Genomic DNA, 6,017 nt, shown 5'->3' with positions numbered 1-6,017 from the left:
AAACCTGGATGAGCTTGGAAGCCCATTCTTTCCTAGTAAAGCCTCCAGTTGAGAGAGCAGCCTGTCTAACACCTGGATTGCAGCCTGGTGAGACCCTGAACAGAGGACCTAGCTATGCCATGCTTGGACTACTGACCCATGGAAAGTGAGATAATAAATATATGTTGTTTTAAACCACTAAATTTGTGGTAATTTGTTATCCACGATGGTAATAAACTACTACAATTATTATTAATAATAAATTATTATTAATATCATTATTATTATTGTACCTCTGGTTAGAAGCTTGAGAAACCCAGCTTCTTATTTACATTATTTCCCTGTGTCTTATTTCTCTTGTCATGATGAACTTCCTTGAATACTTCTTGTTTTGCAGATCGCTAATGCTCCATTCTCTCAGTGTTTTGTCTAAGAGTCAATTTTGCATTTCTTTCTTTCTTCCTTCCTTTATTTCTCTTTCTTTCTTATTTCTCTTTCTTTCTTTTTCTTTCTTTCTTTCTTTCTTTCTTTCTTTCTTTCTTATTATTGTAGTAATGACACAACGTGAGATTTACCCTCTTAATATATTTTTAAGTGGGTCCTCTACCCAGGGGTGCAGGCCTTGACTATACTGCATCTTCACCCCTCCTTTCTGTCTTGTTCCTTTTTTATATCTTTATTTGTGGAAAATATTTTCTGGTAGTTTTCAGGTCATTATCATTGACAGTTGTTCTATAAATAGTTGTATTTTGGTGTACCCGTGGGAAGAGTAGAGCTCAGGGTCTTCCTACTCTGCTATCTGGGTCACTCCCCCCTACAACATTGTATTTCTTAATCAGGTAGGGTTTTCTTGTTTTTATTCCTACATCTTAAAAATATTCTATCTTAATTTATAGTTTATTTTCAGTAGGAGTCTCAAGGTACATCACCATCATTCTCACCAATCATATCAATTTAATACTTTTACTTTGATTTTGTATTTCATGTTCAGGAATCTGAACTAGCAGCTTCTAGAGGGGAGAACACTTTAACATGGAACCATTTTTCAGTTCCACTATAAGCCCACTTTGCACAGGACTTGGGGAGTCACAGTCTCCTTGGTGATAGGGTGTCTTTGTAATCCTTACCAGTCGTTAATATAAAAAAATTTACTCTGCACCTTTTGTGTGTTAGAGGCTGGAGATATCTGATGAAACAAGGAAAACATGGTTCTTACCCTTTAAATTTATATTGAGTTGAAAATATGCTGGGGAATTTCAACCCAAAAGAAATGTAATAAAAATAACTAACATTATTTGGCACTGGTTAACTTGTTTAGCATTTATCAAAGGCAAGGCCAAAGCCATCTATTTCTGCCCACACCTCTGTGATACAGGTACCATGTTTATCTTATTTTAAGGAATACCACTGATGCTCAGAAGACTTAAATACTAGCTAAGGTCAAATATTTAAGAATTAGAATCAAATCTGGATCTTGAGCCCAGAGTTACCTGAATCCAAATTCTAACTCTTGTTGCTTCTTTGTTTTGTTCCCCCTAAAGATATAGATGAGCAAACCCAACGTAGATTTTCCTGGTTGGGCAAGGTCCTGCTTGTTAGAGAATCTCTGAGGCTCTGTACAGTGGGTAAGGCCAGAATTTAATACATTTTTATAGTAAACAGGGACACTAAAGCAAAATCACCAGAGCAACAGAAAGGAGTGGTTGAACCAGAAACAGGGACAGGGTATGAGATGGGTAATGTCAGGACAGAAGAGGAATGTGGGTGAGTATGTGAAACAGGCTACCCAAGTTGAGTCAAAACCAGGTTGGCCCAGAGCAAGGCCAGGTCTGGCAGCCTGGTTGCTATTTATTTGACAATCTGTTGATAGATGTGTTGTTATAGCTTTTCCATAGTCACAACACTTTAAGGAGCAGAGTCATGCATTTGACCCTACCCAATGTAATTCATATCAATGAAGCCCGTCCTGCAACACTGGAGAATTACCCAACCCTCAGCATAACAATCCTCCTTTCTATATTTAGTAGAATCAGAAATTTTGGAAAGTCACTATTCTTTGTAAGAAAAGGCCTTTCCTTTGTCTTCAGACCTGAGATTTCCTCCATGAGGCTGAACATTTCACACTTTTTAAGTTCCATCCTCCAGATCTAGTCCTTTCAGCGTTGGTTCCAACCAATGCGTCCTGCACACCAATATGGTGTTAGATGGATACATTTGACTTAGTGAAATGAACTAGTTCTGTTAGCCCTTCCTTTAAAGGACATCATGGATAATACCAATAGTTATAAAGATAATCATAACAAAAATCACTCTCATTTCTGAACCACTTCATGTTCTATTCAAAGTGCTTTCACAGCTATAATTACCTTCCTTTTTATTTTTGAGAGGTAACAAGGAATGGCTATGTATAAATGCTCATGTTAGCATTAGCCATTGGAAGTTCCAGATCTAGTTCCACAACTGATTAGCCATGTGACCCCGAAAAAATCATTTATCACTGATTCCAGCAATTTCCTTTTCTACAAAATGGTGACACTCTTTTCTGCCTACCCCATCTTCTGTCATGGAGACCAAAGATGTACATGAATCATATTTGCATAGCCCGGCACATGGGCCTTGAAGTCACACTGTTTAAGTTTGGCTCCTAGCTCCATTATTATCTTTATATCCATAGACAAGTTAATTAATCACTCTAATCCAAATTTTCCTATCTGTGAAATGGAGATAATGTTAGTACCTTTATTATTGAGTTGTTATGGGATAATGCATTAAAAAGATTTAACATAATGCCAGTTACATATAAAGAGGTTAATGAATATTTTTATAAAATGCTATATAAAGATAACTGCTTGAAATTTTATTCATGAACAAATTCCCATACGGAAAAATAGTAACTTAATTTACATAGGAATTAAGTATTCCAAGACATTAAATGACATATGCAAAGTCATATTTAATCATAAGTCCTATTTTCTTGCCCTCTTGAGATTTTGATATATTTATCTGAATAACATTAAAAATAGAAATCATCTCTACCTATTATTTTGAAACACTTAACATTTGCCAGGCATTATACTACGTGCTTTCTATACATTATCTTGTTGGATTCTCCTAATAGTCCTGAAGATGAACTCCATGTGGCCTCCATTTTACACGTAAGAGACTGAATCTTTGAAAAGTTAATAACTTCCTGAAGTGGTAGACCCACTTTTTTTGGGGGGGGGAATAACTCCAAAGCTGCATCACTATAGGGGCCAGTGCTGTTAATTAACCATGATGCTATACTACTTCTCACAATGCAGTATTGCCAGAATATTAGTATTTGTTAGACAATTATTCTCCATTTATTCACACAATCAGTTAAATAACCTCTAATATTTTATCCAATGATGTGATCAAAAAATAGTTGTTGAGTGGCTGGGAATGCCATCTTTGTCCTCCAGACACTTGATCGGGTCCTATGGAAACTGGAATACTTTTAAGACATGTAATTAATATGTATTTAGCTAAGACTCATTTCTCAAAATTTTCCTAGCATACATAAATAAAGGGGCTGTAGAAGTGAGGGGGAGGGTATTAAATAAGATCTGAGCCTTGACAGGGGAATGCTGGCTGGCAGGCCACCAAAGGGCTTCACAGGGAGGCACCTCTTCGGTGACTATGGCAGACCAGACTGGCCAATCCCAACACTTGACCTTGTCAGTGTCCTAGAAATAAGTTGCACTTACACATGCTGAGTCATATAACTGAAGCTTACAGGAAGCTGCAAAGCATAAACCAAAGCATGTCTTTATAATTTACATTTAAAACTATAATTGTTACGAGAACTATATCAATTTTTTTTGCCAAAATAGTTCATTCTTTCCCTTTAATAAAACACGTGGGAAGTTCTAGTATAAAAATGTTACTTGCTTGTGCAAGGGAATAAAACACAGAGGAAGTATGTGGTTTAACAAAAAGCATCACCTACACAATCATTCAAGTACACTGAGCCTTTTTCCATAAGGAAATAACAGTGTAAGCACTTTACACGAATTATCTTATTTAATCTTAACAATAGCTTTATAAAATGGTACCTTTCTTATCCCTACTGTATAGATTAAGGAATTGAAGTTTGGAGATATTGGGCCACTTGCCCCAAAATATCATTCTCTAATTCTGGAATCTTGACTTTAGATGCCAAGCTCTTAATCTTTATGCTATAATGTTGTGAGTATTTATTATGAAGTAGCTAGGCATTCAGAACATGAAGAGTAATAAGGTAGACACTGTTCCTTCCCAAGTGGAACTTACAGACTAATGAAAAAGGCAGATATTCTACAGCTGCTTATTCACATAATGAAATCTTTAATTATAATTGTAATGAATCCACCAATAAGAAGACCACTCTCATCAAGGGGGACAGGGAATTATTCTTTGAGGAAATGAAATTTTGGCTGAGATCTGTAAAATCTGCCACATGGGACTACAGGCAGGGGACTAGCTCAGGTGGCAAGGAGCTAGATTTACCAAAGGAAACTAAAGAAGCACAGGGAGCCAGGTTGGAAATGGGACGAGATGAGTTTGAAGAGGTAGAGCCTAGTTTTACACCTTCCTAGCCACTCACAGAATTTTGAATGTTAAGCCATTAAAGAATTTTAATCTCAAAAGCGCTTAAAACAGAATCAGATCTGTGATTTAAAATGATGACAGGGCTTCCCTGGTGGCGCCGTGGTTAAGAATCCGCCTGCCAATGCAGGGGACAAGGGTTCGAGCCCTGGTCCGGGAAGATCCCACATGCCGCGGAGCAACTAAGACCGTGCGCCACAACTACTGAGCCTGTGCTCTAGAGCCCGCGAGCCACAACTACTGAGCCCACGTGCTGCAACTACTGAAGCCCGTGCGCCTAGAGCCCATGCTCCGCAACAAGAGAAGCCACTGCAACAAGAAGCCCGCACACAGCAACGAAGAGTAGCCCCTGCTCGCCACAACCAGAGAAAGCCTGTGCACAGCACCAAAGACCCAATGCAACCAAAATAAATAAATTAATTAATTAAAAAAATATATATATAAAATAAAATAAAATGATGACAATAGGTACAATATGGAGAATGAATGAGGTGGTTGTGGGGAATCTAGTTGGAAGGTTGCAGTGGTCCAGCTAGTGATGAAGATAGCTTGGGCTATTATGTGGCTATTGAACTAACCATGAACAAATAGTTCAATATTGAGGAATCAGCGCTCTTTTGGGGACAATTTGTGTTGATACCTATGGTCTCAAAGCAAAATCTCTCAAGTAAGCTGCTATGTTACTTATACACATATGTATCTGTTGCTCTTTATTCAATCAACACTGTCAGAAGCATTAGATCCAGGAAGCTGTCGAACGTGTAAATGATTTTAAAAAATAACAATTATTTTGGTGACATTTTCTCTATTAGGAAACGTTAAATCATCAAAAAAAAAACTTTTAAATAATAGTTTGGTATTTGTTATTGGATAGAGTCAGTGTAACAAGCCATCCTTCCAGGTTTAGCGACTTCAAGAACAGTGGTGGATATCATGCTTTTGATAAAGGACTATAGCTAAATAGTTGTGCATATGTCTTTTTGCTGGACAATAAGAACTCAAAGCTCATTTGGAGAGCAGAGGTCAAGCACTTGAGAAGGTACGTTTGATGGTTCAAATAGTAGGAAGTTTGATAGGCAGATATTCAATTCAGGTCAATCTATGATACAAAGTTATATATTTGGGATGAGTACTATATGAAACAATAAAGAATGTGGTTGAAGAAACATTTCAACAACAAAAAGAAAAAGCAGCATAAGGCTGAGAGCACACAGCTACACTCTCCAATACACGCCATTAGTCAGATGTGGCTGTTTAGCACTTGAAATGTGGTTAATACTAATGGAGATGTGCTATCACTGTAACATAATATTCAGATTTCAAAGACTTAGTGCAAAAGAAAGAATGGAAAATCTCTCATTAATAATAATATTGATTACATGTTAAAATGATAATATTTTGGATCTATTGGTTTAAAAGAAATAAAAATA

The sequence above is a fragment of the Stenella coeruleoalba genome (genome assembly GCF_951394435.1).
Source record: "Stenella coeruleoalba genome assembly, chromosome: 16".
Classification (NCBI taxonomy): domain Eukaryota; kingdom Metazoa; phylum Chordata; class Mammalia; order Artiodactyla; family Delphinidae; genus Stenella; species Stenella coeruleoalba.
The sequence above is the reverse complement of the archived record's forward strand: the minus strand, read 5'-3'. Positions refer to the sequence as shown.